General features: G+C 48.1%; 1 protein-coding gene across 9 annotated transcripts in view; it reads left to right on the top strand.

Moving 5' to 3' along the window:
• Positions 1 to 25,721, top strand: part of FAM227B (family with sequence similarity 227 member B) — a 1,598,354-nt gene that overhangs the window by 678,823 nt on the left and 893,810 nt on the right. The window lies entirely within an intron of this gene.

Consider the following 25,721-nt stretch of genomic DNA (forward strand, 5'->3'; position numbering starts at 1 on the left):
GGCCAGGGCCCAGACTGACCCCCATACAGGTGGGCAACACCCAAACTCCTGTTGTGTTTTGCAGGAGATGCGCTTGCCTAAAGACATTGAACAGGACTGCGCTACAATGCTCAAAGACTCTCTAGTTGGCAAGATGGTCGGGATTTGTTCAGTTTGCACTCCAAATGAGACAAGACTTATTCTTCTTTTTTTTTTTTTTTAACTTCTTTTTATTATAAGCGAGGCAGCAAAACACAGGCGAACAGTGTCAGGCAGTAGCAATGTGAAAAAGCAGCGTACATAGCGTAGGTATGCAGCGGTTACTACACATGATGAAACATTCAAAGAACAAAATACAGTCGCATCGTAGAAAAGGACATCAGGAAACTATGTCAGCGGTGAGACCCCGAGCTGGAGGGGGGGAGCGGGGGGGGAGGAGGTGTCCTGAGTCTCGGCTAGGTCAGACATATAGGAGCGGAACCTGAGCCAGATGTTTCTAGGTCTGGAGTGAGTGGGTTGTAAGTGGGACCAGGCTTCCTCAGAGTCAGAGGCCCACGTGACCGCTCTCAGCCATTGGGCATGTGTGGGAGGCCAGGGGCGAAGCCAACAGAGCAGGATGGAGCGCACCGCGAGAAGCAGGCAGAGACCGGCTAGTTTCTTGGAGTCCCGAGTGAGGCCTGGGAGATCATGAAAGAGGCATACCAGCGGAGAGAGAACAATGGGGTGGTCAGTTACAGCGGACACTGTCGAACAAACAGCCTCCCAGAATTGTGCGAGGTGGGGGCAGGACCAGATCATATGGATGTAGTCGGCATCATCCTGGCCGCATCTGGGGCAGCTGGCAGGGTGGTCGACGGACATACGGTGTAGTCTGATCGGGGTGTGGTGAAACCTGTGAAGCACTTTGAATTGGATAAGTTTAAACCGGGAGTTGAAGGAAACCTGTTGCGTGCGTTCGCATAGGTGGGCCCAGGGATCATCAGACATCTCAACACCGAGGTCCGCCTCCCAAGCACATCTCAGTTGGGCAAAGTCTGGGAGCGATCTGGATTGTAGCATGGTATATAACCTGGAGATCTTACCCCTCGTAGGGCCGGGGGAAATGAGCTCCTCAATGGCAGGGTCGTCAGGTGGCATTGCAGGGAATGTGTGGTAATGTCGCTTAAGAGTCCTCCGAAGGGATGCGTACTGAAGCCATACACTCCGGTCTCCTCTCAGGGGCAAGGGAAGGTCGGGCCACTTGACGAATATACCCTGGACAAACACATCGCGCAACAGCTCGAAGCCCGCGTCCGCCCATCGGCGAACTGTACCCGGTGGAACCCGTGGGACCCCAGGGAGAAAATTCCAAAGAGGGAGATTGCCATGGAAGGCATAGGCAGTCCCCGTCAGCTTCCACATCTTTGCCAGTGCAACGGCTGTGCAGGCAACCGGATTCTGTGAGTCCCGTGTCAAGGGGGCGGGTTGCAACACCAGGGAGCGGATGTCCCGGTCGATCACCGCAAGCTTCTCAAGTCGGACGTGCGGGGGAGGATCTGTAGTATTAAACCAATAGGAGGTGTATTGGATTTGTGACGCCAGCCAGTATTTAGGAAAGTTAGGGGCTCCAAAGCCCCCGTTAGACATGGGAGTGGAAAGGGTCCCGATTTTAAGGCGGACCGCACCCGAGTGCCAAAGAAAGGAGTTCACGGTGCGAGTCAACACCACCATTTTCAGCAGACCTATCCTGCCAGCCAGAGAAATCGGGAGTTTGTCCCAGACCTGGATCTTAGCTGTCAAGTGTGTGAGAAAGACTTATTCTTCCAAGACTTTTTCCTAAATTAATTTTCATACAATCTAGGAATAAATTGTGGGTTTGAGGGAAGCTCTGGGCAATTTGCTTACAACAGATAATGTTTAATGTGCTTTTTTGACAGAATCTGGGGATAGCCCCCTCAAGTCTGAAGTCGGGTAAGAAATCCAGGCATTGCGGGGGCGCTGTTGAGCAGCCTACAAAATGGCTGCTTAGCTCTGAAGCTCCGTGCCTAGCCGCTGATTATCCGGCTACATCGGCCGTTCTTGCCATAATCCTTCATTTTCATCTGGCCCCCTGTGTTGCTGACTGCCTGGGCTACCTGCACGCCTGATCCTGAAGCGAATCGGACCCCCCAAGGCCTCCAACCGACTACTACGCTGTGCCTCGCTGGAGGCCGACTCTGGGCCTGCGGGGTGCCGCGGTGACCGCTGCGAGCCGGCTGTGTGCCGCCCTCTGAAGCTTCCGTCTGCTGCCCCGGACCTGGCGCCTCCAGACCCAACACTTGCCCCGGAAACTGGTCTGCTCCACACGCGCAGCCTTCCCAACTGGACCCGGGCTGCCGGAGACCCCCGCCCCTCGCGTGTGGCGTGCGGCTGCTGCTCGCCCTGGCGGTGGGGTGCTCCGGTCCTGCGCCGATTGGAGGGGGCGAGCGGGGCCGCTGCGGTGACCTGCACTTTCCTCCCTTGCTCCCTGGACCCACGGCGAGGATCCCGCCCTGACCGCCTGCGGGGGCCCGCGCCCTGCGCCCTACGGTGGGAGCTCATCCCGCTACTACGAGCGGGCGCTCCGACTCTGCTGAGCCGCTGGGGTGCGCGGCGGCGCTCCTGTCCTGGGTCCTCTGCCCACTGCTGGAACTCTGGGGCTCCCTGCTGAGTTCTTCCCGCTCGGGACTGCGGCCTACAGGTGAGGAGCTTTGCGGTGGGTCCATCTGCCAGCCCTGTCCCTGCGGCTGCTCCCCCCCCCGGACTGCCTAATAACAACTTCGGTCCCTGTGGGGCGGTGACCCATTGGAGCTGCTCACGTTAACGAGGGCCCCCCGCCCCCCCGGTGGCTGCGCGACTGGGTTCCCTGAGATTGGGACCCCTCCATAATTCGACCAACTGGATGGTCGGTTAGCTGCATACCCACAGTAGCTGGTTGCCCTCACTACGCCTAGTGCAATCTGCCGACACTGTCACACCCGCTGCAGACCCTCCACTCCACAGAGGCCCGCTTCCTCCTCACCACCATCTTCCCCCACGGTGCGACCACACCGCACCCAGACTCCTACTTCCTGCAATGTCGAGCCGCTCCAGAGGAACTGCCAAAGGGGGTACCATGGATAGGTTCGCTAAGGCGATTCCTCGAGCTGAAGCAGCCCACATGTCGCCCCCACAAGAGGAGCTCGATAATGAAACCATTCCCGGGGCTGTGGCGCCAGATCTTACCACACTAATGGAATCGATGGCCAAAAACTTCGCCTCATTCCACGAAAAGCTTGACGACATCAATGCAAACGTTGCCTCACTTAAAACTCGTGTAGATCAGGCGGGATCTAGAATCACGGAGGCCGAAAATAGAATCTCCACTAATGAAGATGCTATACACACGCTCCAAGACACTGTGGCCTCCTTGTCGCGGGACATGAAGAGTATAAGGGCGAAATGCGACGTTTTGGAATCACGTTCCTGCAGAAATAATCTGCGCATCATCGAGGTCCCCGAGAACGCCCTCAAAGGGCGGATGGAAGACGCTGTGGAGAAACTGCTTAAAGACCTGCTTGACAATCCGGCCCTCTCCCCATACTTCACGGTGGAGCGTGCTCATCGGGCCCTATCACCACGACCTAAACCGGGCGACAGCCCTAGGCCCATAATCGCCAAAATTCTCAACTACCTCGACATGGACCTCATCCTCCGCCTGTCACGGGAGAAGGGTGACCTACGACTGGAGGCCCACACCATTAGAATCTTCCCGGATTTCTCGGTGGCGGTGCAGCAGGAGAGACGTCAATTTCTCGGCGTTAAGAAACTGCTCAGGGAGCGCAACGTCCCATATGCCATCCTGTTCCCCGCACGGCTCAAGATCACCCATAATGGCAAATTGTACTTTTTCACCATCCCAGATGAGGCGGTAAAATTAATCGAGATGCAAATACCGCTCCACAATCCGGGGGACGGCCACGCTGGCGGCATCTGAACACGCACTGTGTGGCCCAACAGAACTTACTGAATCTGCTGATCCCTGATTTGTGATATGCTATTGGCAACATGGTTCTGTTTACTATGAGGTTGTGGTTCGCTACTGCATGCATTTGTGTCGTGGCCTGGCTCCTGAAGGGTAGGTGCTGTTCACTCCTTTCTGCTGGACTCTGGGGCTGACCAACCGCCCCGGCCTTTGGCCTTGGCTGACATGGGGGGTGCTCTCGGGTACCGGGGTCCGACCCTATAATCCGCCCGTTGCAGTAACATGTCCCGGTCTACACATGCTGCCTTTAGTATGCTTAAATTTACGGCTGCGTAGTGTCAACTCATCCCACTAATGCTAAACCATGGCCCGTGCCTTTTAGGTGCTTTGCTTACACGAGACCCAGGAATCTTACTAGGCAATGCTGGCACCCCCTATTAACCTCGTCTCAGTATTCACCAGGATACATAGCTCTGGTACGCACACTTCATTTGTCATCTCCGAGATACACTCCATGGGGCCAATGCATTATTGATCCGGCCTGCCCTTTAATAATCACTGTCACTTGTTGTTTAAATCGCAATGCTCCGATGCCTCTGCGGCAGCCCTTATTTCCCACTTGAGATGAGGGGGCATCCGCCACGTGACTGCTGTAAATGTTTGTATTGTAACCGAATTGCTACGACGCATATGCTGGTCCCTGTTTCCCACTTAAACAGGCGGGGCCATACATTGCGTGACCGCCATCACTGCTCGTCTTGTAACGGAACCATTTGGTTCCAAGCGTGCTAGTGCACGGCAACGGCGCACCCCACTGCGATTGCACTGTTCTTGGATACACCTTTGTTGTGGGTTAGCCCCTGTTGAGCTTTTGGACAGTCTGAGCCAAGTTGGGGACGGCTCAGCTGCGTACAGCTCGGGGAGGGTGATGTTCACACTACTAATAATGAGGGTGGCGGGCGGGAATGGGGTGTTATTCCAAAAAGGCACACGAGGTTTCGCCGAGGTTTTGCGGCGCGTGTACTGAAGGGCAGCAAGCGCACTTTCAATCCCAACTCCTTGGGCTCACACTATCACTGGACATGGGATGTTCACTGAGTCGTGCATTGTGCGATTAGATATTTACCAATGAAATGTCTACTGTCATAATGTCCTGGAACATCCGGGGTTTAAGCAACCACACCAAGGCCCGTAAAATCATGGCCTATGCTAATAGGCATAGCTGTAGGGTACTATTTTTACAGGAGACACACTCCAATGGTCACATCCCAAGGACCATAGCCCCATCATGGGGCCCCGCCAGATTCTTCACCTCTTACTCCTCCCAGTCTAGGGGCGTACTCACGATGATCCATAAATCAATCAAATTCATATTGCATAAAAGCTACATGGATCCTGAGGGACGTTGTGTTATATTACATTGCACTCTTAATATCTTCTGGTCAACACATACTGCCCCAACATAGACTCTCCCGAATTCTTTGGCGCTGTAGCCACCATACTGCTGGGCTTCGTGGGTGTACCAATTATATGGGGAGGAGATCGGAACCTTATTCTGGACACTGTCCTGGACAGAACTGGAACTGCTACCAGAGCTCTGTCCAGTGCTGCACGTCAGTTACGCAGCCATATACAGATACTGAACATCTGCGACGTCTGGAGGACACTGCACCACCAGCGGCGGGAGTACACCTATTACTCGTCTGTGCATGACAGCTCATCTAGGGTAGACCTGTTCCTGGTGTCAAGGGAAATTATGGGCAGGGTGGGGGGCTCCTGGATCCTACCTCGCACACTATCAGACCATGCCCCAATTACAGTCTCGGTGGAACTGGGGATGCTCATCCCGACGTTCAGCACCTGGCGCTTCAAATCCGAGGCCCTCAAAGACATTGTCTTCAAGATACATCAGCCGCGGTGAGGTGGGACGCCTTCAAAGTGTATATTAGGGGAATGTCTATCTCCCAAGAGGCTGGAGTACTGAAAGCGATAAGAGCTGCCCTTGGGCGCTCCGAAGCCAAACTGAAACAACTAGAGCTCCAATGCCGCACGGCTGCTGACCCCGGTACACTCGCCCAAATCAGTGATGAACTCCAGATATATAACACACTTGCTACCAACGAAGTCCAATACTTCAGCCGCCCACAGGCCGCCAGGAAGTATGGGGAGGGGGACAGACCCGGGAGAGCGCTAGCAACACTAGTAAAAAGGGAATCTGGCCGGACGCAGATTACCTCCATCAAAGATCAACATGGCAACCCACAATGGGCGGACCAACTATCTTAGACATATTTACCGAATTTTATAGATCCCTCTACTCCCAACCTACCGAACACACCGAACAACACATGCGCGAGCTCCTTGACCAGATCCCCACCATTGAGATATCCCCTCATACCCGGGACCAACTGGACTCCCCGATTACATTGGACGAGATAGTGACGGCCATTTCAGACCTACCCAAAGGTAAAGCACCGGGCCCCGACGGGCTTACCACTGAATTTTTCCAAGAGCACATCGCTATTTTGGCCCCTAGGCTGCTCGAGATCTGGGACGAAGCACTACGCGTCTCCGTCCTTCCCCCTTCCATGCGTGAAGCTGTCATCACGGTGCTGCTCAAACCTGGTAAACCTGACGACGAATGTGGGTCTTACAGACCTCTTTCCCTTATGAACCTCGACACAAAGATCTTTGCTATGATCATAGCGAACCGCTTTCTACCCATTATGACAGACTTGGTTCACGAGGACCAGGCAGGCTTCGTCCCCGGTAGGTCCACCTCCCACAATATCAGAAGGTTGTTCAACGTTATGTCCCGTATAGACCAGGACGTCCAGGCTGTAGCAGTCACTCTGGACGCTCAAAAGGCCTTTGATATGGTCTCCTGGAACTATATGTGGCTGGTACTTGAAACAATGGGCGTTGGCCCGAACATGATCGGGTTCATCAAATTACTATACACTTCCCCTGTTGCAAGAGTAAGAGCTAACTCACTGACATCTGACCTCTTCACACTTTTCAGGGGTACCAGACAGGGTTGCCCCTTCTCCCCGATCCTTTTTGCACTGGCGATAGAGCCGATGTCGGATTATGTCCGTTCACGCCATGCCCGCAAAGGAATAAGACTGTTTGATGATCCCGAAATCATTTCCCTATACGCCGACGATGTCCTACTGTATATCAGGGAACCCACGGCCCATCTTGACCCTATACTAAGAGATATCACTCGCATCGGCACCCACTCCGGGTTCACAATTAACTACTCGAAGTCTGAGATCTTCCCTCTTACTAAGTCTACCACACAACCCACCACCGAATACCCCCTTCGTTGGTCTCCGGATGGTGTCAAATATTTGGGTGTGCAAATATCCCTAACCAAATCCACCTTGCTCGCCGATAATTACTCAGCAGTAACAGTTAGTTGAAACCAAGCTCTCACGGTGGCGCACCCTCCCATTATCCATGACAGGTCGTCTCTCCCTCATTAAAATGATTTTGCTGCCTAAGCTCCTCTATACTTTCAACAACATACCCGTATGGCCTGGGGTGGAATACTTCTCCAAACTACATGCACTATGCGCACAGTTCCTATGGCACTCCGGTGCGGTACGCAAGAAGTGGACTGATATGGTGCTTTCATACAAACGAGGGGGAATCTCTGCTCCGGACCTGATGCCATACTGGACTGCAGCCCAGGCCCAACACGCCACTCATTGGTACCCCGGTTCTCCTGCTCGCCCACATGTTAAATTGGAACGACTGGCAGCCGCCGGCACTAACATAATGTCCCTCATACTGCATCAGCACTATATATCTGACTCCCCTATCGATCCAATCAGTGCGACCCTGCGTGCCTGGACACGCCTGTTGTGTCTGACATCCGACTCCTTCCCTTACTATAAATGGCTCCCGGTAAGGGCGTTCCCGGGCCTAGAACCCATGCATGACACTGCTCTTGCCCGTCACTGGGGCGCATTGGGATACCAGGCATTATCGGATTTCTATCCGGAAGGCAGGTTCATTAACCCCCAAACATGGAAACAGGGGCACACCAGATCAGCTCTAGAGACCCTCCAATACTATAGGCTCCGAGCTGCGTTTCGCACTAAATGGCCCTCGTTTCCAGATGAGCCCCCTGATAACCCGGCGATCGCATATATCACCAACTCGGGCGGTGCCTGCAGCGTCATCTCCTCATTATATAAGATCTTACAAGACATCACCCCGATCCCAGCGCTCAGAGCACGCGACGATTGGGCAGCTGAACTGGGCCTAGAAATATCCGACAGGGTCTGGGAGGAAATGTGCCTACACACCCAAAAGGTCTCTCTCAATTTCCGCCACCGGGCCATGCAATACAAACTCCTAAATAGGCTTTACTATACCCCGCACAGGACTTCGAAGTTCACCCGCACCACGGTGCACCCCTGCCCTCGCTGTGGAGCAGAGGGAGCTGACCATCTACATATGTTTTGGGCCTGTAATAGACTATCTGAATTCTGGGAAAGCATCCTAAATACACTCACCGAGATTATCGAAACGGTGGTCGACTCTGATCCCTTAGCAGTGCTTTTCGGGGCCTGGAGAATGGAGGACACTAGACGTCTGGCTAAATTTTTAAACATAAGCTGTATGATAGCCAAGAAATGCATACTCCAGAGTTGGAAAAGTTCCTCCCCTCCGGCCTTTAAGAAATGGCTGAATTTGCTCACCTGGTCACGAAACTGCGAGGAGGAATACCTGACCATGCTCCCCGCCCACTCTCGCCCCAAGAACACCTGGTTTGAATTTAACACCTATCTTAACAACCAAAGTGAAAGTACACCCACAACTGACTTGTCCCCTGCCCCACAAGGGACATCCCCCACATCATGAGGCCTTATATCCTCTGCTTAAGGCTCTCCCTGATGCTATTGCTATGACTGCTGTACTGTGATTACTGTGTTGCTCAAGAATAATATGTTATACACGTGTTGCCTTGATGTATGTGCCTTGTGAACCTCTGCCTGCAAAAATAAAGGTTTTAAAAAAAAAAGAAATCCAGGCATTGCTCCTCTTAATGTCTTACTGTTCATTTTCTTTCACACTTCATACCGTCCCATTGCCCCGACGCCCAATTTCCCTACGCTCGACTCCTTCAAACCCATCTCCAGAGACAAGTTCCCTGACCTACTATCAGCCAGCAAACCCTACGAGTCTCCCCTGAAACCCTGCCTGGCCTCTGTCCTGAAAGAAATATTCTCGTCTACCTGCGCAGGAGAACATGCCAGAGCCATAATAAATGACTCTCACCTCTGGCATCTTCCCAGAGGCCTTCAAAATAGCGCATGTCAACCCACTTCTAAAAAAGGCATCCCTTGACCTGCTTGACCTCAAGAATTACAGACCGATCTCCAACACCAGATGTCTCACAATACTCATTGACCGGACAGCATTCTGCCAGCTCAACTCCTTTGTAGAATTCAACTGTCTTCTAGACCCCGCACAATCAGGCTTCAGACGGCGACATGGAACAGAAACCACTCTGATCTCAATCTGGGATGATCTCAAGGTCACTGGAAACTCTGAAGGCTGCGTAGCACTGATTCTCCTCAATCTCTCTTCAGCCTTTGACACGGTTAACCACTCAATCCTCCTTGACCGCCTCCACTCCCTAGGAATCCGTGGTATTGCTCTCAAATGGATTGTCTCATTCCTCAGCAACAGGAAACAAATAACCCTCCTCTCCCCTTTTGTCTCAACTGCTCCCTCTGTGAACACTGGAGTACCCCAAGGTTCATGCCTTTCTGCTCTCCTGTTCAACCTCTATACGACCACTCTACTAGGAATCATCCATCACGCACAACTTATCCTGTTACAACTACACTGACGATACTCAAATGATCCTAAGAATTCCCTAGTCGGGCACCAAGCCCCATCGCAACATTGAAGCTTGTCTCTGCAATATTGACCAATGGATGACAAAAAACCACCTCCTTTTGAACCCTGATAAAACTGAAATCATGGTGTGCAGCAATACTGCCCTTCTGCCTCCCCCTCCAATATAGTGAAAAATCTAGACTGCACTATAGACTCGGGCCTAACCCTCTCCCGTCAGATCAACGTGTCAAAATGCTGTCGCTACCACCTCAAACTTCTCAGATACATTTTTCCCTACCTCTCCTACCCGAACAGACTTGCCGCAGTTATGTCTACTGTGATGTCGAGACTGGTCTATGCCAACTCCCTATACCTAGGAGCTCCGGCATACCAACTCAACAAATTCCAAAGAGCACAAAACGCTGCCACAAAACTGCTCTTTGCACTGGGTCAAACAGACCACATCTCACCAGCTCTCCGAAACCTCCACTGGCTCCCAGTTGGATGAAGGGCCACCTTCAAGACCCTATTCATCACTCACCGAGCAGTGCACAAGACCGGCCCATTGTACCTACAAGAAAAGATAAAACCCTAGCTGCCATCTCGCACCCTAAGATCAAGCCCTGCCCTCCTCCTAGTGATTCCAACCTCTAACTGTGTCATGATCGGAGTATCCGCCATCTCAATCTTGGCCCCAACTCTGTGGAACTCAGTCCCCCCACACATTCGACACACCCAAGACTATATGATGTTCCGCAAAGCTCTAAAAACAGGTCTCTTTCCATAATGCCAAGCACGACCATCTGAGTTGATTTGAGCCCTTGCAACCCGATGACTAATGCTCAATGAGATCCCGAGCAATGATGCCACTGAATACGCTTATTAAGTCACTATTAAGCAAACGCCTTCTCCAAATCCAGAATAGCGGACTCTGTAGATCATAACTCCACCTAAACACTCAACTCCCATATTACTATGCTTACTCTACACCAACACACAATTAGAGTGCAGCTACAGCCCTCGATCAATTTCAGCCTAGCTGCTCACATACGAACATTACCCCATGAACACCTCATCATTCTAATAAAATGCAGCTACATCCCAAGACACACCGGCCTAGCTGCACACATAAGCATCCTAGGCCTAACACAGCCAGAACCAAGTCTTGGTGTCCACCATCCAGACTGCACACATTCAACTGATATCAATACCACCACACCTAATACTAGGATGCAGCTACCATCAGGCAATTACATCAGCTGCACAAATAACTGGTGCACCCAAGCACCCTATGATGCCTTCTCTCTCAACTGACCTGGACTGCGGTCCCCAAGGGCGTTCAACCTACCAGCGCTTTGAGGTCATACCAATGATATATAGAGTGCTATATAAATGCCAAATAACATAACATACGGATTTCAAAATCTATGCAAATTTGTTGCAAAATGCGCGCAGCCAATGATCCCTTCACTGGCCCATCTAGACCAACCCGAATTCATCCCCAACAGAAAAACACAGAATAGCATAAGGAGAGTGCCATTACTCCATATAGTTCGGGGAAAGACTCCTTTCTCATTCACTGCTATGAAGGTTAACAATACATTAGACTTTGCTGGAGGTATGTCACTAAATGACTGCCTAGATTAGAATGTGGCTCTAATTTTGTCAAGTTGATCATGGCAAACTAGCAATACCCACAAACGCATATAATGAGCAGCTACATGGAAGATATTATAAGATTCCACAAGGGTGTACAACCACTATATATCTTGCCCTCATTACTCGTTGCACTTGCAATTGAGTCCTTTGCTCAAATTATTTTGCGGGTACCCATTATATGTGGTCTAGTGCTTACCATAAATTATCCCTGTATGCTGATATTCTATTTTTTCATGAAGTACCTGTGCTTCTCTCTCCCCAAACTCGTCTAAGATCTCCAAAGCTTTAAATGGGCATCTGGATTTGCAACCAACTACTCTAAGGCAAAAGTATTAATATCTCATACAAGGCAGATCACATATTGGAAAGACAAAACAATTTAGAATTAACCTTGGACCAGAACATATGAAACGACCTGGTGACAATCTTTGCAGATACCATATCTCAGCCTTTTTTGATGAACTTACAAATGACCTTGACAGACGGCACACATTTGAGGTCTTGTGGTTCGGGAGGATTGCTTCTTTGATAATTAACATTATCCAAAAGCAACTGTACTCATGTCATGCTTATCTATTGACATTCCTGTCAAACATACTAACCAAAGTGCAAATTTAGCGGGGATCTTGCATGCACCTTATTGGGAGACGGGTGTAGGCGGGCAGACAATATACTTATCATATAACTTTACGGAAGACTTGACCCGCCTCTTACCTATCTCCAACCCCAGCTTAGCAGGGCCCAAGATCACTCCGGTGAGCCCCGCTGTGATGTGGAGGAGGAATGAAAAGGGAAAGATTAGGGCAGGATTTCCCACAAATTCCCCATAGGAAAAAAGACACTCTGTTAAAGTAACTGGCACCCAAAAGGAAAGGTATACAAAGGAATGCTGGTGTAGAGTTCTTTTAGTTGTTGTTTGCTTTGCCTATACTTGTTCTTCCAGTACACGAGCAGGGATTTGTACACTTTTCTATAAAATGGGGAAAACACAAGGTACCTTATACTATTAATTTAACCCTAAGTAGCTGCGTATATTAACCAAAGTGCAAATGTAGTGGAGGATGTGGCATGCACCTTATTAGGAGACAGATGTACGCGGGCACACAATATACTTATCATATAACTCTACTGAAGACTTGACCCTCCTCTTACCTGTTTCCAACACCAGCTTACCTGGGCCCAAGATCACCCTGGTGAGCCCTGCTCTGATGATGATGATGAGGAGGAATGAAAAGGCAAAGATTAGGGCAGGATTTCCCACAAATTCACCAAGGGGAAAAATATACTATGTTAAAGTAACTGCCACACAACAGGAAGGGTATAGAAAGGAATGCTGGTGTACGGTGGTTCTTTTAGTTGTTGTTTGCTTTGCTTATACTTTTTCTTCTAGTACACGAGCACGGTTTTGTACACATAATTCTATAAAATGGGTAAAACACAAGGCACTGTATACAATTAATTTAACCATAAGTAGCTGCGTATCGAAAAGAAACCTTTAAGAAAATCTAAAAATAGTCCTTTAAAAATGAAAAAACTTCCTTAAAAAATATGTACAGTCTCTCCACAGAGCACCATATAAAAACGATATGTATATATGAGATACATTACTCACCATAATCGTATTTCTGATGCTTGTATCTGCTTAGATTCACATGCTTTGCATAGGCCGACATCTAGTGGAAGCTGCAGAGTATTATAGTTGTTGTTTTCGAAATTCGAAAAGGGAAGTTGGCAGGACGTGCCAGTAATACTAGTTCCTTACTTCATAGACAGCCTGGCCAGGGCTGTCTCAAGGTCCTTGCTGCTGCTCTTCCTTGATGTTGTTCTTTCTGTTGGTGGTGATGGCTCTCTGGCAAGCAGTTCTTGTATAGCAAGCAGCAGCAGTGTATTTAGGTCCGAAAGTCTTTTCTTCAGCTGGTCTGCGTATGCTAGAATCAGCCCAGCAGGCAGATGCAGTTTAGGGGTTTTAGAGGGTTCAGGGGGGGGGGGGGTTCGGGGCACAAGTCTCTTAAACCTGGGCCACATCTGGCAGGTATGCCCAGTGAGTCCTGGTGATCCACCTGACGGGGTGGCTCCTTCCATTCTATGCAGGCTAGGAGGGCTAAAAATGTTGGGTGTTCCCTGCTGTGGGGAGTGCCCATGGCCCGTGGCAGTGACTGGGGCCACCTGGGGGTCGGCAGTGAGCGCAGGTGCTCCCCTGCTTGCCAGACGATCGTCTCAGTGTACGCCCAGGTAGCAGTGTTGAACGGGCACAGAGCGGAACGCCTGTCAACCCCCTTGAAAGAGGGTTGAAACTGTTATTTATTTTTTATTGTTTCATACAGTTAAACAAATAACTTTTGATACATTACATCATAATCAATTAATAAAAAGTAAAGAGAACATCTCTCAGGAGCAGCCACTTAAAAACATATGATATATATAGACATTTAATCTTCAAGCATTCGAAATATGCCAAATACCCCTCTCCACAGTTTAGTGAGGAAAACGATAAGTTCCTCATGGGAACCATATCTGATAAGACCCCAAAGAACGACCGGACGGAGGTGGGAATCCATTCCTGATGCCCTAAGGACTCTTCTACGCAACACAACCAATGCAGCAGTTTGTCAGGAGATGTTGTATTGTCTCCACCTCACCATTACCACAGAGCTGGAAGCATCTATCCCCCTTGGGAATTCTGGACCATCGACCAGTAATTTCGAAAGTACTCACTGCATTAAATTTGAGACGGAGGTAGTCCCACACTATGGAATTCCCCTGAAACATACAGATATGGGCAGGGGCCTATTGCCTTTCAAGCAAGTACAGGACGAAGCCAGCTGCTGTAAACTTGGCGGGTGACAATCATTTGAGAGACCAATTTCCCCCTCATTGCATTTTTAAATTGAATGGCAACTAGCATCAACATATCCTCCCAGTTGCTTCCAACCCACTGATCAACTATGCAGCGCATCTTTCCCAATATTGAGTACTTCATATAAGAAGCCTTGGAAACAAAGGCATTAAACAGAACCCCCATCAGGGTATTAGCTTGAGCACGGACAAGTCTCCAGTACAGCATGAAGCTGCTCAGTACAATGCGCTAATCGGTCATAGTGAGATCAAATTCCAAGGCGATCATCTCTGCCGGAACGAAGGATGGTAGTCTTAGAAGCTTCCTTAGGAGCATGATCTCGAACTTGATGATAGCTCCCAGAGTGCCCAAAGCCCCAGACCTCTGCTACATAGCAGAGGATCGGCACAACCTTTGCAGAAAACAATTCAAGCAGAATCCCCACTGAGTAACCTCCACCCCGTGAAGCAAAAGAGCATATGTCCCCCACAATTCGCGCCGGTCGTACCTTAAGGCCACTCAAATGGGACATGCCTCTAGGACTTGCTTCAAGAACACTCCCAGATAAACATACTGGTTCACAACTTCAATTGCTACGCCCTTCATATTCCACTCCACTCTAGCTGCATGCCTGCAACATGATTCAGAAACCATGAGTTTAGTTTTGTCAATATTTACCCTTAGGGAGTTCAAGGCTGAATGAGAATTAAGGTTATCTAGGGAACCCTGAAGGCCACCTGGTGTCAGATCCAAGACGACAATATTGTCCGCATAGCCCACCCACAATACCCCTGTATCACCAAGCTATGGTGGCAAAGATTTAGAATTGACCAATGTGAGTCCCATGTCAGAGATAAAGATTGAAGAGGATCGGGTCCAGGAGACAACCCTGCTTCATACCAACTTCTGTTGATATCCATGCTGAGGTTCCTCCATCTCCCTCTAACCTTATTTTGACACACGTCTCAGTTTGAAGCAACTTAATCATCTTTAGTAGGCCCGATGGAATCCCCCAACATTCGACCTTGCCCCACAACCTAGCCCGGTCCACCGTGTCAAAGGCAGTGCTATAATCCACAAACGCTGCATATTTAGGCCATATATAGGCCGCTTGCGGATCATCCGTGCCTGTTCCACAATGGTGGAGAGTGCCGGTATGTTGACAGATGTTGAGCAACCCTTTCTGAAGCCAGTCTGGTTCCAGGGGATGATGTTGTTATTCTTTGCCCAAGTGGTCAGATCATCCAGCAGAATCCGTGCGAAAACTTTGGATGAAATGTCCAACATGCCCAGAACGCGATAATTAGGCAGGTCAATTTGGGCGCCCTTCTTATACACAGGTACTAGGATGCTTTCATGCCAGGAGCAGGGTAAGACCTGGACGATGGAAATACAGCTAAAGAGATGATGGAGAACCCTGGCCCAAAGAGGAATGTCTGCCTTGATGACAAGATTACAGAGCCCATCAGATTCTGCTCAGAATGTCCCAGGGTAGAGGTAATATAGACAATCCATTCGGGTTCTAGTACACCATTAAGATCTAACTTGGATGTATCTTGTCCATTAACAATCTCCCAATTCTTTAGTTTCGTTGCAGACAGTTGTCGGCACTAGTTCACCCCACTTTTGACATCCTTTCAGATTTTTGTACGATCAAAGCTACTTTGAGTAGGAGATCTTAATCTCTCTTCGTCCAATTGCATGGGCCACTGGGCCATTCGCTTCTTTCGATAGTATCCGCAGTTCCTTACGCAAAGATCTTTTTTTATCTCGGATGTTTGTCATAGGGGTGTCTATGAGACAGAGATGACCCAACGGCTCTCGGATTATGCCCCTTATTGGTAATTGGGACATTCGCCAAAACCTCAGAAATAAGGCCCTCGAATTTATTGATGATCATCAAACCTGAAACCACGTCTACGCCCTGATTAGTGGCAGGGGGGTCCAAGAAGACCCTTTGTGCAGGTACCAATGCAGCATTGATACGGATAGAATTCCAACTAACCCTAGTCCTGGCTTTGTTAATATATACAGTATTGCAAACGCCATAGCTAGGAGATGCCAGATCAATAGTAAAATTATAGGAAAATGGTCATTCTCCACACAAAGTTGATTAACCATGTCAATAAATATTGGATTTTTGTTGGTCACAAAGGCGTATTCAATGATACTAGAGCTAGATAGTGCACATCTCGTGAAATGAGGTGGGCAGTCAGAGGGATGCGCCCCATTCACCATGGCAAATCCCCTTGAATAGAGCAGGGTAATCCAACACGGGCCCCTGGGACAACTGCGGTCTAATCTTGATTCACCCCTCGGACCACTGTCATTAGTTACCATATGCCCATACTCTGATTCCTGATCACTGGGGATCCTTGAATTGAAGTCCCCAACCATGATAGTTAAGATATTAACCTCAGAATCAAGCCACCCGCCAGTTCTTTCATTAGGGCACAATGTGGTGCAGCATATGGAGGATCATGGATGTTGACAATTGGAATATCCTGTGCCTGTGGTGAACCAGACCCAGACAATCTTCCAATCAAGCTATCGGGTGAATCACAATGAATCTTGATCAGACATAATGTTTTTTAGCCCCCAGAATCAGTCCCCCCTTGGGTCTACCTAGAGACCCCTTCAATGCTGGCTTATGTAGTATTGCCCACCCATCGACTACCAATGGATTGACCATCCACATTCCTTCAAGGCCAGTGAACTAAAGCAATCCACCTTCTCAAACAACTCTCCTTCAAACAGATGTTTGTTCCCCCTGGTATTCCAACAGATAGGATACAAGGAGTGGTTAGAGATGCCTCAGGTTCTTGACTCGCCATCTCAGCGAGCCACTCCCAATGGCCGTCTTTGTCAGTGTTGAGATGGATTTCTGAACTCTGACCTGGTGGGCAGAGGTTCAGAAGGTCAGCCTAGTTTCTTGGAACAGGGTAACCTTCCGGACAAGTCAGACCAATCAAGGTAGCATTGGTGGCAGTCAAGACTAGGTGTCAGGAGGGGTGAGGGTGACTGTGAAAGACCTCAATGAGCACACATAGTAAAGGACACTACAAATTACTCCCAGTCAGATGTATATATATATATTAAAATTGCATGTGCATTTATTCAATGCCTTTGAACTCAAACACAAAGCAATTATCAACAGTAATATATCAGACCAATACAACACTACTATAACACATATATACAATACCAAGTGGCCTAAAGGGTTAAAAGCACAGAATGGGTCCACAACCTAAAGGGAAGGAAACAAGCAGTGCAAATAGTCTTTAAGCAGTTCTTTATCAATCAATCCCTATTGAGAGGCAGTCCAGTCCCTACGAAGAGTGGAGCCTAGTGCTCAAAAGTACTGTTTAATGCTGGTGCATGTGATTGTGCAGATGGGCGAAAACGGGGTCTCTTGCAGGGGCTGTAGCAGCTCAGGAAGGTGGGTGAGGCGATGAAGAACGAGTTTCCACTATTCATGCAGGGTCTCCCCAAAAGGGCAGAACAGGTTCCAGGAGTTGGGAATGGGGCGGTAGCACAGGCTACCTGTGGAAAGGTGAGTGGCCCTCAGGGGACACTTGTGCGTAAAAGTGGGTGGATGCGCTAGGGGCCACCGGTTAGGATTCCAAGTACTCACCGACCCCCGGCGCACTCCGGACCAAACTTCATCAGTCGAGTCCACTTCGGTTGCATGTTCAAATGTGGCAGTTACAGTGATGATTCCCTGGCGGGACAGTGGCTATTTCTCTGCTCCCGCTGGATGGATCAGGCCAGTTTCATTGTAGCAGGCTTCAGGGCACAGAGGGGCACAGCAGCAAGGCACTTCGAAGTTCATCACCAGGGCTGGGCGACACGGTAACAGCGTTGGCTCCGGTTCGGGCACTCTCTTTATTCCAGACCTGGGAATGCCAAGTGTGCGAAATTCGGTGTGAGAGTGCCGTGAACAAAGAGCTTGTGATGTACCGAGTTTCAAGCGTCTCCTCGAAACGGCGGTGGTTTCAGAGCAAATGTCCTGCGCAAGCTGGTCAGCCCACTGGTTGGCCCAGAGAAACTTCGAAAGAGGCTTAATTGCAGGTTTAGATGAAGATGCCGTGAATTGTTGGTTCCACTATTCAAATGGTCGAAGCACCTTGCAGACCTTTTGGTTCGATCAGATGCAGAGGGGTGCAGCGGGACAACAGTAAGCTCAGGGTGGCAAACCTTCCAGTGGGTCACCAGCATTTCCTCAACTTGGCGTCTTAGTTTCAGGATACTTGAATCCTATCCTAGGCTCAGTGAGAACTCGACATCCTCTCTACATCTCAGAATCCGCAGCAACAACAGCTTAGAGGGTTATGAACTCCTGTTTCTTAAATTAACCACAGACCCTAAAACTACGATCAACCTCCTCTTACGCTATAGAGCATTGAGGACACACCCATTCCAATCTCCTATCAGGTGAACACATTAGGGGTGTATTTGGACTCTAGCCTCACCATGACCAAACACATCAACTCCCTGGCTTCCTCCACATCCTACACAGCCAAACTCATCTCCCTTAGTCGTCAATTCCTGTCCACAACCAACTGCATCACACTCGCGAGAGCCCTCATCTCCAAACTTTATTATTGTAACATACTCCTACTAGGCGCATCCAAGAAAAACCTCTCTAAACTTCAACTTTTACAAAACAAAGCACTCCGAGCAGCCCTACGAATAAAAAAGCGACCATATCTTCCAAGCCAGGAGAGACTGTCACTGGCTCCCCATCCAAGCCAGGATCCTCTATGAAACACCCACCACCACTCATAATTGCATCACCCAAAATTCACCCTCCTACCCGAGTGCCTAAATCACGCCTAAATTACCCTATGCGCTCCTTAGATCCAACAATGACACACTACTATATGTCCTGCGTTTCAAGAGTTCCAGAACCAGAGAAGCCTGCTTCACTATTGCAGCCCCAAGATTATGGAATACTGTTCCCACCGCTATCAGCAGTGAGCTCTCCCATACCCAATTCAAGAAACTCACAAAAAAACCTGGTTATTTAACACATTTTAAGGCCACTACCCAATGTTAAAATTCCTATTAGTTGGTGGTGTTCTGCTTGTACATAGAGAAAAACCAACTATGGTCAAATGTTACCACTTCAGCATTTATTCTATTTATGTGTACATATTGTAACAAAATGTAACCAAGTAAGAAGGTGTTCATATGTATTATGACTTAATGTTTGCATATGTCCTGTTTTCCTTGTAACCAGCAAGTACTACTCTCTGTAACCTACGCCGTGATACCTTAGGGTTTGGGCGTATTAACAAATACAATAAATAAATAAATAAATAAATAAAACTAAAGAGATCGACCTGGTGCAGATGTTTGGAGCCTTCTCTTATCCAGAATCTCTTTTGCGCCAAAACGAAGAGGACACAATGGGAGATCTGCTCACATACAAACACACCAGACGTGGACCAATCACGTACCACAATGGTCCCAGTCATTCACAGCACACCAGACTCCCAGACTCGCTGGCACTTAGGATGTGTATTGGAACTAGACAATCCAGCCCACATCCTGGAGGCACACACACAGGGCATGCAGAAGCCTGTGAAAGCTTGGTGTGGTCGGGAGAATGCATCCCCAAATAAGGACTGACCCGGATCGCCTCGTACTGGGGAAGGCAAAGGGGCAAGATGGCCAAAGGACAGGACAAAGAACAGGACAAAGAACCCTGTGGCATGGCATTTTTGAGCCAGGCCACCTTCCTGTGCCAACCACGGTAAACACGTTTTGCATGGCAAGAAAGGGTCAAAATTAAACAAAAAGATAAGCTGCCACCAGCTCTGTCTAAGGCACATCTGCACTTCTCCTAAAAAAATCCTTTGAGGGAGTGTAGGGCCTTTGGAAACGAAAGGAAGACCCAGGTTCACTGTACTGTAAGGTACATTGTGCACTTGTAACATGTTGCAGAAAAGTGGCAACATTGGAAAGGACTAAGGGAAACAGTCTCCCAGTACTGACTGCCTTTAAGGGCATGTCAGTTTCCCCATAATAAAGTGAGCGAAAGCCCAGTGGAGTGCAGCTGAAGGCTTGCTTCACTGGCAAAGTCAGACTATGGTGTTTTAAACAGCAGCAAAAAACACAGGGGAGTACACAACTGGAGGGAAAATGACACATAAATGGGAAACTTTCCTAACAATCAGGAATACCAGTGGCAGCCCCACCCCCCCCAGCCCCCCGTGTTCATAAGTGACATTCCACCTTGCATGGGTTTTAATGGGGCAGCTACAGCCCCTTGTGGTAAGAAGGGCATAAGTTACTTTGTTTGTCTATAGGTTGTTGGTTTAGGCCCATCTGCTGAACCACCCCCAGGCATCAAAGAAGGAAGAGAGTTACAACTCATAGGTGTACATTCATAACAAGCTTTAAACAACAGCTGTGAGTGGTCAGCAACATAATCTACCACAGAATCTAGTGACAAGTATACAAACAAAGAAACGTATTCTGCACCCTCGCACTGCAGCACAGCCTTCATGTCATTGCTGCCAAAAGAGCGAAGCAGAATAATGGACGGGAACAGCTCCAAGATTTGGGCCCAGTTCAAATAATCAAATTGACCTCTCCGAAAGAGGCTCTCTATTAACCTTGCCCTCTGAGGATCCCATAGAGGAACTCCCATCCCCCTGCAGCAGTACGGGGTCAGCAAGTGGCCCCACTAGTTCCACAGATGAACACGTAGGGTCAGCTGCTGGGCCCGCAGAAACATTGAATGCTGGTTTAGATTTAGGGTCCGCAAATAGACTTTTTAAGGAGTAGACGGGAATAAAATCTTTTACCAAACATTTACTTTGTTTCCCACCCCGTCCTTAATGGAATTAGGGATCCTTCCCCCCCTTCATTCATGCCTTTGTTCGATGGAATGGGCAAAGGTCTATGGACTGCTTCACTGATGTTCGCTGGCACCACGGGGGTGATGCTCCAAGTGTATTCAAGTTCAGAGATAGAAAAGGAAGTCTGAACAGCACAGTTGTTCCTGCCAGAATATTTGAAGGAACTTGAAGTGGTGTACTTATTAGGCAATTCAGGATTTGATCTTGAAGTCCAAAGAAAATTGGTGTCAGTAGGGACAATATCCATAGAAGAAGGAAAGGACTTACTCGTCAACCTTCTAGCAATACCACACGGGACCTTGAGGTTTTACAATTTGTGCTTGCTAGGTCTTTTATTTACATACTTCATAGCTTGCCATACGACTTTCCTTTTTTTCGGATAGGGCCATTGTTGGCTTTATTGACTTTGTCCGTTTTTTCAACAAGAGGTTCTTTGGGCACCACTAGTTAGAATATGGTTGCAACGGCCTGAGTGGGTGACCTTATATTGCCAACGGGGATTGGAGTTGAGTTTCCATGGTCAAGCTGTTCACTGATGGATTTTACAGGCACAGTTAATGACAGGACAGTGCGATCCAGTGATTTGAGAGCAGCAGCATATGCCGCCATCGCAAGATCCTGTGAATCAAGATGAGACAATGTTGTGTCTGATCGTACGAGGAGAGTGGACAACAGATTTTCCAGAGCAGTAAAGATTGCTGCAGAGTCGCAACTGCTCATGCTACCTCTGCTCAGCCGAGGAGGGATTGGTATAGTATGAGGGCTCGCAGGCGGATCAAAGGAGTGAGTGTCCTCCTGCGTTCTAGATTGTTCAACAGGATCAACAGTGGAATAATCTAGAGGAAAAGAAAGATTTCCGATAAGGCGGTGGAAGGATGAACGACCGCTGAGACCACCACCTTTCCTAGCGGGAAGCAATTCAGATTAGAATTCATGGTAATAGTAGTAGATCCGGCAAGGCCACTAGGTCCACCTGGTGGAGAAAGGGGTAATACTATGAGGTTGCATCCTAGGTCAGCAAGAACAGATTTCACCACTTTTTCAACGCTGTCCCCAGAGTCACCTGACGTGGACAGGACTGCCACAGACTGCATGGATGTTGAGGTGGTGGGGAAGGAAGGCAAGGCCGGAGTCCCATTTCCTGCCCCCAACACAGACAAAACCGATTTAATTTGTCTCGAGCCCAAACACGGGATGGACGCAGATATCTCTGCCTCCCATTCACTAGCTAATTTACAGGAAGGCCGAGGTAATGGTACCAAAGACACTATGAATCCGTAGCTGGAGATGGAGCAGTGGAGGCCGTAAGCTTTGGATAGTAATCGCTGATTTTAGGGGGCGATTTAAAAAAATGTTTTTTAACAAAGTTGAGGAGATTTTATTACTTTTTTCCTTTTATTTGCCCCCACACAATAAACCTTCCATGCACAGGATTTAATCCCACGGCCCAGAGACGGAGGTTCGAGCTCCACCGCTGGAGCCGAGTTGCATGCAGAAAAGCGGGGCTCATCGAGGCATGTCACTGTACATGCAGGATCAGACTCTATGCCCTCTGCTAATGAAGTCTCAGTCTCCGTTGTAGCTGCCATTGTTTTACATACTGTAGAGTGCTCTAGGTGTCCAAAGTCAGAGAAGGGGGTCCTCAAGGGAGGGCTGGGCAGCAGTAGATGACAGATCAAGTAGAAAGGCGGCAGCAGCAGCTGCTGCAGTTGCGCTACGGGTCCCCATGGTAGCGGAAGACAAACGTCGGATGTACAATAGCTACCCAGATCTATTTTGCCACACGCACTTCACACCGCCAATGATGGTGACAGTTACAACAAGTAGGAGCACCACTTGGAAAATGCCCGAGCAAGAAAAAGTAACAGCAGCACCCAACGGCGAACACAAAAAGCAGACAGTGAAAGTGGTCAACGCAGGTGCAAAGAGCAATGGGCAATGGGCAAAGGGGGAAAAGGCTCAACAGATCCGGAGCCGTGTATTCAAGGTCAAAAGTCCAGGACACGGCTGGCGATACAGAACACGCCCAACACGCCATACACAGCAAACACACACTCGTCCACACTCTGCGACACGCTCCACGTGTGCGGCTATGGAGAGATTATTTTAAGTAATATTGTAAACATGTTACGGAGAGGCACTCAGAAAGCCCGCATGACCACCCTCAAACTGACCTATATTACACTTGACAAATGTACCACAAAAGTATCAACATCTATGCCAGATGTCGGGAAAGTCTTCATTTTCAAAGGAGCATTAGACTAGTCCGTCGTTGTACTGATTTGGACTACTCTTAGAGGTAATACAGTATTAAGGAAGACGCATTAATCTGCTCACTAAGTAATTTACAACATATGGCAAAGATTAAGGCTTTTCAATCTTTACTGACAATGGCGTAGTAGCATGTGACTGCTATTAGACGAAATAACTTGCTAAAGGGTAATTACACTTAGTAACATTTTAACAGCTGGTTTAATCCCGATTGCAATAAAGCTAGGATGGACCTGTTGCCAGCTCTCACAGGAAATCTGCTGGTTCCAGCTCTAATTGTGGATAATAGAAAAGCATAGTAGACAACACTTCATAGGAAAGATGACTTGGAAGGTCAAAGCATTGCACTAATCAAATGGACAGCTGCAATGGGAAATCAGTGTCTTTTTTTGCAGTTGGTCCGGTCTGGCATCTGTGAACCCACAATACCAGATGGACTTAACGCAACTATTTCAGAAGCAGAACTGGGTAGGGCACTTCCCAACCTTCTAAAATGCTGAAATAAGGCTGTTGAGTGATGAGAAGGACAATTTAGCAGGAAATGAGTTTGACCAGAACTCAGGCCATGTTGATCTGGCCTTTATCCTCTCAGGCTTTATGGTAGCAGTAAACTTGATGCACCCACACAATTGCCTTGCACATAGATTTGAATACATTCAGTGTAGGATTTTGGGGCTTGTGTCCCGGAATGCATGCAAGGCCATAGCTGCTGCTAAAATCATACCTGCCAGCTTGAAAGCTATGGTTGTCGTTCCAATATTTAAGGGTAACTGGGCAAACTACCTACTGTTGGCCAATTTCCTGTCTGAATGTTGTGGAAAGCCTTAGAAAAATAATGTGCCCTGGGTGATGGATTAGTTAAATATTTAATCTCTTTTGGCAGACATGCAGTTCGGGTTCCTTGAAGGGTTGGGTAATGGAGAACAAGCCCTAATCCTGCAAATGCTGGATATATTGCTGGTTACAGGCTGACATAGAATGTGGGTTTCCTTCATCAAGGGGGCAGAAACTGCAGTGTGCCTTTGTACCTAGATTGTTTAATTTATAAATTGATTATTTAACCAATCCTTGATAGAAACAAGACATGTCCGGTTGTTGCTATAGACATATGCTGCCATGTGAATTGAAAAAAGACCCATGGAACTTAAGACCTAATTGACAAATGCACATAATTTACGGAGAAAAATAATCTCTGATGCTTAATATGTTGAAATCGAAAGTGATCAATCTTGGTTTCAAATCGTGTTTTAAGTTAGTTTTCTGAGGGGGAACAGGCTTGTGTGGGTGACAGTATTTGATTACTTAGACATTCAATTTTCTTACTCTCTGTGACTTGGCCCCCTCATATTAAAGAGAAGACTGCTTTATTGGCCTAGATTGCTGTGGAAATATTTTGATGTGCTCCTTAAACAGGGAGATTCGAGTTTTTTTTGTTTTCATATTTAAGACAGGGAGCTTTTCTGTGGAAGCTATACGTCCATATATCTTGTGCAAAATTAGTGGAAATTGCATTTATGGCGCTGGGATATAGGGCTTACCAAGAAATAGGCCATAATCCTTTGCCAGAACAGCTTTCTGTGATCATTAGAGAGCGTCCAAAGCTCACCACACTATATGACCTCCATCAGAAATGAGGGGCTTGCTAACACTCATATTACATGCCTCTGAAACTGGGAAGATGGGATGTTCATTCTAGAGTAGGCTTGTTGCTTGATATACTTACCGGTGCAATTGTGAGATCAGCGCCTAAAAAAGTGAGCAAGCATTTCTTTGAAGTTTACAGTTTGGATAAAAGCAAAAGAGTTGCTTGAAAATGTAATTAATCTTTGTGTTCTTTTGAAATGTTCCTGATGATGCAAGAACTGGATTTGGTGGCAAAAACTGAAGGGCCTTTTGTCGCCAATTCGCCTTTGGTTTAACATCCTTCCTGGCCACGCCTACTGTTGTAAAAAGGGCCAGTAAATGTTATGAAGAATGAATGTGTGTCTGTGACACTACAGAGAAGTAAGCTATATTAAGCACCTATTTTGAAGCTTCGTGTGTTTAAAAAACAAAAGCCGTCTTTGATATTTTTGCCCTTTCTTGGAAATCCAGGAAGGTCCATAGCAGAGATCTTTTCTTGTTTCCACTTAAAAAATGAGCGAAAAACAGGTTAGCATGCACTGGACTTAGATTGACGGACAGCCGATGATTGAGAGCTATGTTAGGTGACAGTTACTAAATTAAGATGCATATGACCTTGGACAGCTACAAGGTAAATTAATAGAAGCATAACTAATCGTGTGAG

This window comes from Ambystoma mexicanum, chromosome 11, assembly GCF_040938575.1.
Source record: "Ambystoma mexicanum isolate Mex_15411 chromosome 11, UKY_AmexF1_1, whole genome shotgun sequence".
Taxonomy (NCBI): domain Eukaryota; kingdom Metazoa; phylum Chordata; class Amphibia; order Caudata; family Ambystomatidae; genus Ambystoma; species Ambystoma mexicanum.